Raw genomic sequence first — 15,255 nt, 5'->3', positions numbered from 1 at the left:
ATGCATAAGCATAACTTCTAGTGGTTAAAGAATTGTATTGCAAGCAAAGATGAAAACGTCTTCAGAGGGTTGAAGTTGAGAAATGTTTCGATAAGAAGAGCACGGATACAGTGTGTCGCTGTCAAAATGAGGGTTACTTCCAGAGAGGTGTATTTAGATGCCCTTAAACTTCTGTACACACATGTCATGCCATCAGAACGTACTATACTGTCTCCGAGGCTGCTGTAAGGGACTGTCTCTGAGGATGCTGTGAGGGGCTGGCCTTGAGGATGCTGTGATGGTCTGTCTATCTCTGAGGATTCTGTGAGGGTCTGTCTGCCTCTGAGGATTCTGTGAGGGTCTGTCTGTCTCTGAGGATGCTGTGAGAGGCTGTCTGTCTGAGGATGCTGTGAGGGGCTGGCTGTCTCTCAGTATGCTGTGAGAGGGTGGCTGTCTCTGAGGATGCTGTGAGAGGCTGGCTGTCTCTGAGGAGGCTGTGAGTGGCTGGCTGCCTCTGAGGATGCTGTGAGTGGCTGGCTGTCTCTGAGGATGCTGTAAAGGCTGTCTCTGAGGATGCTGTGAGGGTTATCTCTGAGGATGCTGTGAGGGGCTGTCTCTGGATAGAGCCAGAGTGTTTAATGAATAAATGGGAGATGAGGGAATGCAGAATGGTCCCGTAAAGCTACAGGAGGCCCTTCCCCAGGGCCAGGCCCTATGATTTATGACATGAACCAGAGATGGGAAGGGAGGGGAGTGGGACGGATGAAGAGATAGAGAGAAAGAGAAGGGAAGTCTGTCTTCAATCAGACTAGATGCCTCTGGGCCATGTTTTACTCCAGATTATAGATTCTGATAACTCAAATGGTGAACATTATTTTCACATAGAAGGAGGATTCCTGACAGATATAAAGCATGATGTCACATTTTCAACATGCACACTTGGACGCCAGTCAACTGAGTTGTGTGAAATGTCCACGAGCTGCCAGTGCCGATCACTTAAATTTACAAAACAAGGTTCTACCATACTAACCGCCACACTGCCTTTATTCAGATTTTTCCAGATTCACTATTTTGAAACGCACACACAGCCTATACTGGTCTGCTAATACAGGACAAGTAAAAACCCAGTGCACTACTTTTGTGAAAACTAAATGTATTTGAGTGTTTACCAGCATTTGTAACTTAAGTCTAATCATTATCTGTACAAAACAATGAATCTGATAATACTTGTGGAATATAAAAATACTTGCTTGATATAAACTCAAAAAAAGAAACGTCCTCTCTCTGTCAACTGTGTTTATTTTCAGCAAACTTAACATGTGTAAATATTTGTATGAACATAACAAGATTCAACAACTGAGACATAAACTGAACATGTTCCACAGACATGTGACTAACAGAAATGGAATAATGTGTCCCTAAACAAAGGGGGGGGGGTCAAAATCAAAAGTAACAGTCATTATCTGGTGTGGCCACCAGCTGCATTAAGTACTGCAGTGCATCTCCTCCTCATGGACTGCACCAGATTTGCCCGTTCTTGCTGTGAGATGTTACCCCACTCTTCCACCAAGGCACCTGCAAGATCCCAGACATTCCTGGGGGGAATGGCCCTAGCACAGCCTCTGATCCAACAGGTCGAAGACGTGCTCAATGGGATTGAGATCCGGGCTCTTCGCTGGCCATGACAGAACACTGACATTCCTGTCTTGCAGGAAATTACACACAGAACGAGCAGTATGGCTGGTGGCATTGTCATGCTGGAGGGTCATGTCAGGATGAGCCTGCAGGAAGGGTACCAGATGAGGGAGGAGGGTGTATTTCCTGTAACGCACAGCGTTGAGATTGCCTGCAATGACAACAATCTCTGTCCGATGATGCTGTGACACACCGACCTAGACCATGACGGACCCTCCACCTCCAAATCGATCCCGCTCCAGAGTACAGGCCTCGGTGTAACGCTCATTCCTTCGACGATAAACGCAAATCCGACCATCACCCCTGGTGAGACAAAATCGCGACTCGTCATGTGAAGAGCACTTTTTGCCAGTCCTGTCTGGTCCAGCAACGGTGGGTTTGTGCCCATAGGCGATGTTGTTGCCAGTGATGTCTGGTGAGGACCTCCCTTACAAAAGGCCTACAAGCCTTCAGTCCAGCCTCTCTCAGCCTATTGCGGACAGTCTCAGCACTGATGGAGGGATTGTGCATTCCTGGTGTAACTCGGGCAGTTGTTGTTGCCATCCTGTACCTATCCCGCAGGTGTGATGTTCGGATGTACCGATCCTGTGCAGGTGTTGTTACACGTGGTCTGCCACTGCGAGGATGATCAGCTGTCCGTCATGTCTCCTTGTAGTGTGGTCTTAGGCGTCTCACAGTACGGACATCGCAATTTACTGACCTGGCTACATCTGCAGTCCTCCTGCCCCCTTGCAGCATGCCTAAGGCACGTTCACGCAGATGAGCAGGGACCCTGGGCATCTTTCTTTTGGTGTTTTTCAGAGTCCGTAGAAAGGCCTCTTTAGTGTCCCAAGTTTTCATAACTGTGACCTTAATTGCCTACTGTCTGTAAGCTGTTAGTGTCTTAACAACCGTTCCACAGGTGCATGTTCATTAATTGTTTGTGGTTCATTAAACAAGCATGGGAAACAGTGTTTAAACCCTTTACAATGAAGATCTGTGAAGTTATTTGGATTTTGATGAATTATCTTTGAAAGACAGGGTCCTGAAAAAGGGAAGAATTTTTTTTGGGGGGGCTGAGTTTATGTTTTCCAGTTTCTTGAAATACTTTGCAAATGCAACTTATTTCCATATGAAAACTGAAACAGTCTATTCATTCCTTTTCCATTTTAGTAGACACTCTTATCCAGAGCAATTTACAGTAGTAAGTGCATTCTTTTTTGTACTGATCCCCAGTGAGAATAGAACCCACAACCCCATCATTATTAGCACCATGTGTTACCAACTGAGCCACATCATCACATCATATCATCACAAACCACTTAAAAAATATATATATATATTTCACCTTTATTTAACTAGGTAGGCTAGTTGAGAACAGGTTCTCATTTACATCTGCGACCTGGCCAAGATAAAGCAAAGCAGTTCGACACATACAACAACACATAGTTACACATGGAATAAACAAACATCGTCAATAATACAATAGAAAAAGTCTATATACAGTGTGTGCAAATGAGGTAAGATAAGGGAGGTAAGGCAATAAAATAGGCCATAGTGGCGAGGTAATTACGATATAGTAATTAAACACTGGAGTGATAGATGTGCAGAAGATGAATGTGAAAGTAAAGATACTGGGGTGCAAAGGAGCAAAATAAATAAATACAGTATGGGGCTGAGGTAGTTGGATGGGCTATGTACAGGTGCAATGACCTGTGAGCTGCTCTGACAGCTGGTGCTTAAAGTTAGTGAGGGAGATAAGAGTCTCCAGCTTCAGCAATTTTTTACAGTTCGTTCCAGTCATTGGCAGCAGAGAACTGGAAGGAAAGGTGGCCAAAGAGGAATTGGCTTTGGGGGTGACCAGTGAAATATACCTGCTGGAGCGCATGCTGCTATGGTGACCAGTGAACTGAGATAAGGCGGGGGTTTACCTAGCGAAGACTTGTAGATGACCTGGAGCCAGTGGATTTGGCGACGAGAATGAAGCGAGGGCCAGCCAACGAGAGCGTACAGGTCGCAGTGGTGGGTAGTATATGGGACTTTGGTGAAAAAATGGATGGCACTGTGATAGACTGCATCCAATTTGTTGAGTAGATTTTTGGAGGCTATTTTGTAAATGACATTGCCGAAGTCAAGGATCGGTAGGATAGTCAGTTTTACGAGGGTATGTTTGGTAGCATGAGTGAAGGATGCTTTGTTGCGAAATAGGAAGTCGATTCTAGATTTAATTTTTGGATTGGAGATGCTTAATGTGGGTCTGGAAGGAGAGTTTACTGTCTAATCAGACACCTAGGTATTTGTAGTTGTCCACATATTCTAGGTCAGAACCATCCAGAGTAGTGATGCTGGACGGGCGGGCAGGTGTGGGCAGCGATCAGTTGAAGAGCATGCAAGGCAGTTTTGAGAGGAGTCGAAAGCCTTGGCCAGGTCGATGAATACGGCTGCACAGTATTGTCTCTTATCGATGGCAGTTATGATATCGTTTAGGACCTTGAGCGTGGCTGAGGTGCACCCATGACCAGCTCGGAAGCCAGATTGTATAGCGGAGAAGGTACGGTGGAATTCGAAATGGTCTGTGATCTGTTTGTTAACTTGGCTTTCGAAGACCTTTGAAAGGCAGGATAGGATAGATACAGGTCTGTAGCAGTTTGGGTCTAGAGTGTCTGCCCCTTTGAAGAGGGGGATGACCGCGGCAGCTTTCCAATCTTTGGGGATCTCAGACGATACGAAAGAGAGGTTGAACAGGCTACTGATCGGGGTTGCAACAATTTCAGCAGATCATTTTAGAAAGAGAGGGTCCAGATTGTCTAGCCCGCCTGATTTGTAGGGGTCCAGATTTTGCAGCTCTTTCAGAACATCAGCTATCTGGATTTGGGTGAAGGAGAAATGGGGGAAGCTTGGGCGAGTTGCTGTGGGGGGTGTAGGGCAGTTGAATATCTTGATTATCGTGGATTTATCGGTGGTGACAGTGTTTCCTAGCCTCAGTGCAGTGGGCAGTTGGGAGGAGGTGCTCTTATTCTCCATGGACTTTACAGTGTCCCAGAACTTTTTTGAGTTTGTGCTACAGGATGCACATTTCTGTTTGAAAAAGCTAGCCTTAGCTTTCCTAACTGCTTGTGTATATTGGTTCCTAACTTCCCTGAAAAGTTACATATCACGGGGGCTATTTGATGCTAATGCAGTACGCCACAGGATGTTTTTGTGCTGGTCAAGGGCAGTCAGGTCTGGAGTGAACCAAGGGCTATACAGCGAGGGAAAAAAGTATTTGATTCCCTGCTGAGTTTGTACGTTTGCCAATCAAATTCTTTTTTCCCTCACTGTATCTGTTCCTGGTTCTACATCTTTTGAATGGGGCATGCTTATTTAAGATGGTGAGGAAGGCACTTTTAAAGAATAGACTTGATGTCTCAATGTACTTAATTACTGTATTGTGCATTGTTTTTCCTCATGGTGATGGAAAGTCTACAGGTACAAACCTAGATGACCAGCCTATGTACAATACAGTAATGTACATTTACATTAACTGGTTTGTAAGGATGGTAAATTAATACTGCACAAAAAGTGGTTGTTTCCCATGTTATTTGATTAAGAAAAATATTTAATTTGTTGTGGATGTTTTGTGTCTATGCCCATTACTTTCGACCTTTTGATGTAAATGATTGAGGACAGGGTTTTGTTCTTTCTGGATTCCGTTAGAATGACAAGTGTGGAGAAATTGACAGGGCAACAACTCTTACAATTCCAACAATTGAATCCTGAAAGATACTGTTCTTAATTACACTACCTTTTTTGCCAAAGCTGAGATGCTGAAGAAATGTTTTTCCTGCACTACAGAGATCAATATCAATCTGCTAATAATAGTAAAGGCCCAGTGCACTTCTTTTGTGATATATATATATATATATATGTCTTTTTTTTATTCTGATTTTTCAGGGGGTGATGCAGCACCCTCAGTACTCCTACTTCCCGCGGCTATGCTCGCACGTGTCTAAACAAACTAAGACAAGCCTACCGCAAAGTATTCATCAGACCATTAGCCCGCCACATCAGCATATTACATCTAAACATGAGTTGCCAAATACAAGTACACTGGCAGTACATTTTTTACGTTGAGAAATCAGTCTTGTCATGTTTATTTAAAAAGATGCAGGGTTGAGCTCAATTCCTAACTCACTCAGCTATTACATTCAGGGAGTGTAGACCGAAAACCAATGATCTGGAAACAAATGTATTTCATTGTTCAGGAGGCAGAGTGGCGTGGGAGACAATTCATGCCTAAAATTGCATATAAAAAATACTTATGTAAAAAGGGTTGTGTATGCTGCAGTTCTGTGGTGATAGTTTTATAGCATGCTAAATGAGGCCATAAATGTAAATAGGGGTAGCCCAGCCCACCAGTTCCCAACTCCAGTCCTCGAGTACCCCCACAGCACACGTGTTGTAGCCCAGACAAACATACCTGATTCAACTCATTGAGGGCCTGATGATTAGTTGACAAGTTGAAGTGTGCTTGTCCGGGACTACAATAATACTGTGTACTGTTGAGGGTACTGGAGGACCGGAGCTGGGAACCACTGGCCTAGGCTACTATATGCCAGTGTGGGGTTAGCATGGTAACTGGACTGAGTTTAAACCTTGACAAGCAGGAGCAAAGTGACAAGTGTTGCCCGAGGATAAATGTCTGCTGAGTGAAAAAGGTTTCAGAGTCAGACCTCTTGGCATCACAACTTTTTTTTATTTAACTAGGCAAGTCAGTTAAGAACAAATTCTTATTTACAATGACGGCCTACACCGGCCAAACCCGGATGATGCTGGGCCAATTGTGAGCCCCAAAATGTTCTGTACCCTGGTCCACTCCTGTTTTGTAGATCTGCTAGGTCTGGATAGGTAACAGCAAAATGATCAAAGGTGTTAGTAATTGTCAATGAAAGTTACAGAAAAGCAAGGCACGGTTGTGAGGTTTGGCAAGGTTGTGAGGTTTGTAAATCTCATTTAACGTTGAAGAGCATATAGCACTCGAGGCACATTCTCGCTCTTCTTGCAAAACACAATCATAGAAAACAAACGGTCCTCAATCAGCCTTTTGAATTTCTCTAGAGGCACCAATTCATCCAAATTGAGAGAGCTTTGCATAACGATAAAGACCAACAACACTTGGCCTATATTGTAAAGGCTAATATTATTTTAATGGTGTTAGTCTCCTGGTACAAATAACCACTGCTGTTACATCACTTTACTATTTCTATCTGCTTCAGAATTTCCTTAGAATTCCTTCCCGCGGCTCCGAACATAAAGTTTCCCGGTAGAACTAATTCAGGGGGATGTAGGGGTGTGTATGACGCACAGGTCGTGTAGACTATACCGAAAAGTAGCGGGATGAATACTGTAGGCTACTCTTTGCCTAACCATTCGATGATTCGGAGCGGGGTGTGAGGAGTGGCCGGCCGCACCAATTTCTGTAGAACAAGATTGGGCTTTGGGTTCTATAAGGGAATGGGATTCCTGCCTGCGCGCACCAGATAGTGCATCAGCCACATTGTAAGTTTATACATTTTCCGCACGCTTTTTTTGTTTGTTGTGCATGCAAACCTAGTCTACATTTAAATAATACAAACATTTTGTGATTTAACGAATTTGCTCACAAAGTCTCAGTGTATATGCCTAATTATCCTTTTGTGGGACATACTTGGAAACATAATGTAGGTTTTATAGACAAACTTTTGAATTCAATTTGTGGTTTTGAGGATGTTATTCTAAGTGCAAAGTTGTTAAGTACATTTTTTTAAATGTAAAATAATCGTGTAGACTAATAAAATAAATAGGCTGAAGTGAATTGATCACAAATCCCTCTATTGATGGTGTCCATTGGACAGGCCTACCTGTCGTCGCAATATGCGTTCATTTATGTTCAGCAAGTGAATAGTCTACTCTGAAATGTTAAACATTTAGGGCTACAAAGATAATAAAGCTGCCTTGGTGATTATAGTTAGGCTATAGACTGCATGCGCAACTTGCATGCTCAACATGTTTGAAGAGTGTATTGAACAAATTAATTAGTTAAAAATTATTATGGAAAATATATATCTTTGCCGTGGATAAACCGGATCAAAATAAACAGTAGAATGGTATGTGTGCGTACATGCATGTGTGCTTGAAATTCATTGTAAGAAATTGTCCATTTGCCAAAATCATGTTCTGAGAACATTTGGATAACTTTCTCAACAGTCTTTGTTCCCAAAATTGGTGTGTTGGTTGTAGACAAATGGTGTTCACTGGTAGTGGAGCCTCCTGCCAGCTGGATGCTGTAACAGTATTTCACAGACACTCCAGACTACTGCAGATCATGCTTATCATACTACCCACCATTAATCACCATGCTGTACAGTTGCATAATAGACCATTCCCCTGTTGAAGTACTTTTGTTCACTAATGAAGTTTGTCAATGGATGACGCCTTATGATGCTGGGATGTTAGCACCTTATGATGCTGGGGTGTTAATACCTTATGATGCTGGGGTGTTAGCACCTTATGATGCTGGGATGTTAGCACCTTATTAGGCTGGGATGTTAGCACCATATGATGCTGGGATGTTAGCACATTGTGATGCTGGGATGTTAGTACCTTATGATGCTGGGATGTTAGCACCTTGTGATGCTGGGATGTTAGTACCTTATGATGCTGGGATGTTAGCACCTTATGATGCTGGGATGTTAGTACCTTATGATGCTGGGATGTTAGCACCTTATGATGCTGGGATGTTAGTACCTTATGATGCTGGGATGTTAGCACCTTATGATGCTGGGATGTTAGTACCTTATGATGCTGGGATGTTAACACCTTATGATGCTGGGATGTTAGTACCTTATGATGCTGGGATGTTAGCACTGTGTGATGCTGGGATGTTAGTACCTTATGATGCTGGGATGTTAGCACCTTATGATGCTGGGATGTTAGTACCTTATGATGCTATGATGTTAGCACCTTATGATGCTGGGATGTTAGCACCTTATGATGCTGGGCTGTTAGTACCTTATGATGCTGGGATGTTAGAACCTTATGATGCTGGGATGTTAGAACCTTATGATGCTGGGATGTTTAAACCGTATGATGCTGGGATGTTAGCACCTTGTGATGCTGGGATGTTAGTACCTTATGATGCTGGGATGTTAGCACCTTATGATGCTGGGCTGTTAGTACCTTATGATGCTGGGCTGTTAGTACCTTATGATGCTGGGATGTTAGTACCTTATGATGCTATGATGTTAGCACCTTATGATGCTGGGATGTTAGCACCTTATGATGCTGGGCTGTTAGTACCTTATGATGCTGGGATGTTAGAACCTTATGATGCTGGGATGTTTAAACCGTATGATGCTGGGATGTTAGCACCTTGTGATGCTGGGATGTTAGCACCTTGTGATGTTTTGTTTTCTAACAGTGTATATCTAAAACCTCAAAGGGTTCATCGGCTGTCCCCATAGAATAACTATTTGAAGAACCCTTTTTGGTTCCAGGTAAAAAACTATTGCAGCCAACACTTTTGGGTTCCTTGTAGAACCTTTTCTACAGAGGGTTCATTTGGGAAACCTTTTTTTCTAAGACAGTGTGATTGTTCTTTGGCCCAGATGAATGTCCACACGTTTGATTCTGGATTTTAGATGAGCCCCCCCCAATGCTTTATAAATAAAGGCAGCCAGCACTCACAAAGATGGTAGATTATTTTGTTTTACTCCATAAGATTTTTGTTTGACTTTCCAGGAAACCATGAATCAAGGTTTGAGGTTGAGCAGGTACAATGTTTGTGATGCTGGTTGTAAACTCAAGACACGATGTTGAGTCTTCGTCTGACCAGATAAACACAGTCAAGCACAGTTTATAGGTGCTTCACATCCCTATCCACAGATCACACAAATTCGCATGCATGCATGCACACACACACACACACACACACACACACACACACACACACACACACACACACACACACACACACACACACACACACACACACACACACACACACACACACACACACACACACACACACACACACACACACACACACACACACACACACACACACACACACACACACACACACACCACAGAGCAGAGTGAATACATCCATCAGTAGGTCCAACCCAGAGACCAGACCATCTAGTGACTGTTTATGGTTTCCTGTTTATATCGCTGTTGGGGGAAATCTTTTTTTCATGTTCAGGAAATTGCTCCAGGTGTTTTTACAGGTTCTGTCACGCCTTCTTCGACACCACATGAAGGCCTCCTCATCAAAACAATTAATTATAACCCACACAATAATTCACATTTCCTTTTGAAGTAGGATTCTTTCCTGTTGTGAGAAACTGGTCAAATGAAGATCCTGCATCTGTAACCATTATTCTGCCCTGCCCTCCACTTCTCTTTCCAAAGAACCTTTTCATTTAGATGGGATACTTTTGTTAAGACCAAAGTTTGGATACTTTCTCACTGTATCATTCAGTGTTGCTCTATTTCCTTTCAGGATAAACACAGTGTTCTCTTCTTGTTGTGTCAGTTCGCATCACAATGCCCATAGATGTGCACCCTTCATTTGTTGTGGAATTTCATAATGGGGAATTTCCGCCTAATACACAAGACAGAGACAATTAACGGGAAAGTGGCCTTTCAGACCATTTAGGGCAATGTGTAATTGTTTCACCCCCAGGCTCAGACTTGATCTTGCCAAAGCCACATATTTTCATATACGTCTGTCAAAGGGTTCCAACACAAACAATACCGTTTTTAGTCTTCAATGACATCCAAACCACAACAGCCACATCAATAAGTGCCCTGACTTAATTTCTCAGATGTACTGGATCATATCACAGCCAAATCAGAGAAGTGCTCTAAGTTTGAAGCCAATAACAGCAGAGCAATAACATCTAATCAGTGCTACTCCAACTGCTTATGGTTCAAGTAGCCTTAAATATTGTTATAGTTAAGCAATCTGGTACAATGTGATCATTACAATACGAATTCAGTGTAGTGTTCTGTTCTGTTCTATTGATGATCAAGGTCACACAGTACAATGTTATTAATACTGTGTAATTACTGTGGTTGTTACTGTACTGCATGACAACACTATTGTAGCCAACACTACATTACTTAAATCTGCAACATTGGTTTACTGAAACCTCAGCCACTGATAGATGTCAACTGCATCAGAGATTCAAACTCACTCATCCACCGCCACATTGTGAATAACAGTAAGACTGCAGCAACCACTGCTGCCAAGGTGATCTAACTCAGCTACGTGACAAATAAGAATCTATAAGAACGTTTAAAAAAAAAACAAGAACAGTTTCACAGGCTTTCTAAATTTTCAACATGATTGAAATTAGCTGTGATAGTGGTTTTCTGGAAAAGCTGCTGCCACTCTCCCTGTAAAAAGCCTTTTGAGAAACACTCTGTCTGTGTAAACAAACTGACTGTGTTCAAACAGCTACCCGAAGAACACAATTCAGATTTTTTTTCCATATCCAATCTTTTTTTTCTGAGTGTCCAGACTCAGTGTCCAGACATTTTACCCATATCAGATTTGCTCATTCACACAGATGTAGCCTCTGAAGTAGATGGCCGGGCGGGGTGGATGTGGAGCCAGAGAAAGCAGGGGTACAAAGTGTAGAACCTACTTCCTACATTTGAATATACAAATTGATTTGATCAAACACGACTATGCTACATTTTATCTCTGGGACCATCAGGATGACAAATCAGAGCAAGATTACAGAATGTAAGTAAATTATTTACCTTCAGAGGTGAATGTATCAAACCAGTTGCTGTGGTACGTGTTTTGTTGTTTTGCACTCTCCTCAAACAATAGTATGGTATTGTTTCACTGTAATAGCTACTGTAAATTGGACAGTGCAGTTAGATTAACAAGAATTTAAGCTTTCTGCCAATATAAGACATGTCTATGTCCTGGAAAGTTTGCTGTTACTTACAACTGTCATGCTAATCACATTAGCGCACGTTAGCTCAAACGTCCCAGTATAGGGACACCGATCATGTAGAAGTTAAAATGTTGGGGTGGTTGCCATGGTAATGGCAGGTCATGTGCAAAAAAAGGAACACTTCAGAGCAAATCAGTTCTGATTTGAGCATCTAGACTGAGGTCACATATGTAGCATCAGAATTGTATCAGGATTGAGATCCACATATGGTGGTGGTATACAGTAAATCATAAGTCAAAAGATCAGATTCCATGTGTTTTTTGTTGTTGCTGTTTACACATTAGGGACAAGATCAGATAGGTATCAGATATGGAAATAATTGGAAAAGATCTGAATTGGGCTGCCTATGTAAACACAGCCCCTGTGGTCCACAGCCAGACTAGCATGACCTGTAGTTCTGTACATTGAACAGCCAAGTTCCTTTGTTTACACCTCCTAAAGCCTCAACTTCTGTGTATAAAACACAGCCGGCACCAGCTGTAAATCGAAAGTGATAAGAAGTAAATGTTAGGCTTCTCTATTTAGAGAAAGAGGAGGGGAAGAAGGACATTGCATTGGTTATCCCCTAGGTCTAGGACGTCTTGTCAGCAGAGCTAACAACAGCATACAGCTGTGGGGAAGAGCTCTGAAATAGGATCCATTCACGTCTTCGGGCTTTATGATGATGATGATGTGTATGTTTAATGGAACAGTCAGGCAGCTGAAGCAGTTAATAACTGATGCCTAGCAGAACCCCACAGTCATCAGTTCAACAGTCAACATGGTTGATAGGTAACAAACATCAATTAAGCTTGAAATAAACCAGCCACTGAAATCCTATTGTTGATATATATGTTACGTTAAAGAGTCAGTCTTGGATAATTGTACTGGACCGTTCTGACCATAGACAATCTTGACCTTGACTCGTCATGAAGAGGTAAACAAAATGTTGGTGGTGGAATCATTGTCCTGTAGAAAGCTTTAAAGTACTCCATAATTTAACAGATCCCTTGTGCCTGAATGTTCACGGTCAATCTGTGACCACAGTTTCTGAGTGGAATAGATGATTTGCCATTGAAAACAATAGGCCCCCACTCTTTTAGACCCCACTCTGTTGACTGGAAAGGAACTGCTTTGAACGCTGCCTAAATAAACCGAGGTAGAGAACAGAGCGTGAAGGAAATGTGCATGGAGATTTGTTAGACCCAGATGTAAGTATATTCAGTGGACTCTGACCTGAACAAATGAGATGTGAAGACCACTTTCTTTTTTTTTACCCCCTTTTTCGTGGTTTCCAATTGTTAGTAGTTACTATCTTGTCTCATCGCTACAACTCCCGTACGGGCTTGGGAGAGACAAAGGTCGAGAGTCATGCGTCCTCCGAAACACAACCCAACCAAGCCGCACTGCTTCTTAACACAGCGCGCATCCAACCCGGATGCCAGCCGCACCAATGTGTCGGAGGAAACACAGTACACCTGGTTAGCGTGCACTGCGCCCGGCCCGCCACAGGAGTCGCTAGTGCGCGATGAGACAAGGACATCCCTACCGGCCAAACCCTCCCTAACCCGGACAACACTAAGCCAATTGTGGGTCGCCCCATGGACCTCCCTGTCGCGGCCGGCTGCGACAGAGCCTGGGCTCGAACCCAGAGTCTCTGGTGGCACAGAGACCACTGCGCCACCAGGGAGGCCAAGACCGCCCTTTCAATCACTGTCATTCAAGTGCGATTCTTGTTTGAAATGGGGCTCTACAAATCATGATTACGTCCAGATGCATCCGGTTAGGATGGACCCCTGTTTCCTGAATTTCTCAACTCATTGGGATCGGGCCTCAACAAGCATTGGTATAAGACTCTTAAACAACCAGACACATACAGTACACATTAACCAGGCACACACACACACACACACACTCTCTCTGTTGATACAGTCCGTTTTAATTGCTGAGTTGATTATTGTTGAGCATTCTGACTGGAAAACTGTACAGTATGTTCCAGCCATTTCCCTTACCCTATCTCTGGAGTAAGTCTGACTGGACCCAGGCACATCAAGCATTGCTTTTTTAAAGGGAAACCTGTCAGAATTGTAATTTTATTTTAGTTGACTTGCAAGATAGGACGGCATATTTGGAATCCATTTGGGAATGGTGGTCGAATCTACAGATAATCCATAAATGAAGTATTTTCAAAAGGGCCTTTGTCCTAAATACGTTTATAGGCTGTTTTACATAAGCTGAATCCTGTCCTAAAGACATTTATAGGCTGTTTTACATTAGCTGAATCCTGTCCTAAAGACATTTATAGGATGTTTTACATTAGCTGAATCCTGTCCTAAAGACATTTATAGGCTGTTTTACATTAACTGAATCCTGTCCTAAAGACATTTATAGGGTGTTTTACATTAGCTGAATCCTGTCCTAAAGACATTTATAGGATGTTTTACATTAGCTGAATCCTGTCCTAAAGACATTTATAGGATGTTTTACATTAGCTGAATCCTGTCCTAAAGACATTTATAGGCTGTTTTACATTAGCTGAATCCTGTCCTAAAGACATTTATAGGTTGTTTTACATTAGCTGAATCCTGTCCTAAAGACATTTATAGGGTGTTTTACATTAGCTGAATCCTGTCCTAAACACATTTATAGGATGTTTTACATTAGCTGAATCCTGTCCTAAAGACATTTATAGGCTGTTTTACATTAGCTGAATCCTGTCCTAAAGACATTTATAGGTTGTTTTACATTAGCTGAATCCTGTCCTAAAGACATTTCTAGGATGTTTTACATTAACTGAATCCTGTCCTAAAGACATTTATAGGGTGTTTTACATTAGCTGAATCCTGTCCTAAACACATTCACATTTATAGGCTGTTTTACTTTAGCAGAATCCAGTCCTAAAGACATTTACAGGCTATGCTGTAGATTGGCTGAATCTTGTCCTAAAACATATTTATACGCTGTGTTGTGCATTAGGTGAATCCTGTTCGGAAGTGAAAGAAACGAGGAAGAATAATTCAGATAAGCGGCCCTCTTCGACATGCCCTTGGTCTAGAATGTGGTGCACACATGCCACACTGCCAGGCAGGAAATGAACTCTTCTGTTCCCTTAACATCAAAATAGATGGCACTGGCAATGTCTCAAATGGACACAAATGTCCTACAAGTGTGATAAAGGACCAGTGTGTGTGTGTGTGCACTTAGAAAAAGGCTTTCAAAAGGGTTCTTTGGATGTCCCCATAGGAGAACCCTTTTTGGTTCTATGTAGAAATCTTTTTGGTTTTAGGTAGAACCCTTTTTCCATGTAGCACCCTCTGTGGAAAGGATTCTTCATGGAACCCAAAAGGTTTCTACCTGGAACCAAAAAGGGTTCTTTAAAGGGTTCTCCTACACAGTAAATTTATCTGAGTAAATTTTACTCAAATTGAATACAATTATACTCTACAAAAGATATAATTTGGTCCCAGTCTAAATAGAGTAAAAATTACTCTTGTTGCAGAGTTCAATTTTCAGAGGTATTTCTACTCTATTCAGTGTTTATATTTAACTCTACAAACTGTAATTTACTCAATTTAGAGTACCATGGAAACAACTCTGCTGCCAATTCACTCAATATAGAATTAAATATTAT

At 42.3% G+C, this 15,255-nt stretch overlaps 1 protein-coding gene across 2 annotated transcripts in view; it reads left to right on the top strand.

Moving 5' to 3' along the window:
• Positions 1-7,038: 7,038 nt before the first annotated feature.
• LOC139573167 (collagen alpha-6(VI) chain-like) overlaps positions 7,039-15,255 on the top strand; it is a 36,468-nt gene continuing 28,251 nt past the window's right edge. For both annotated transcript variants that reach the window (XM_071396332.1, XM_071396331.1), the window contains exon 1: positions 7,039-7,191. The gene's annotated coding sequence lies outside the window, so the exon portion shown is untranslated. The remainder of the gene's footprint in view (positions 7,192-15,255) is intronic.

This window comes from Salvelinus alpinus, chromosome 4 (genome assembly GCF_045679555.1).
Source record: "Salvelinus alpinus chromosome 4, SLU_Salpinus.1, whole genome shotgun sequence".
Classification (NCBI taxonomy): domain Eukaryota; kingdom Metazoa; phylum Chordata; class Actinopteri; order Salmoniformes; family Salmonidae; genus Salvelinus; species Salvelinus alpinus.
Note: the sequence above shows the minus strand (reverse complement) of the source record. Positions and strands in the feature narration are given on the sequence as shown.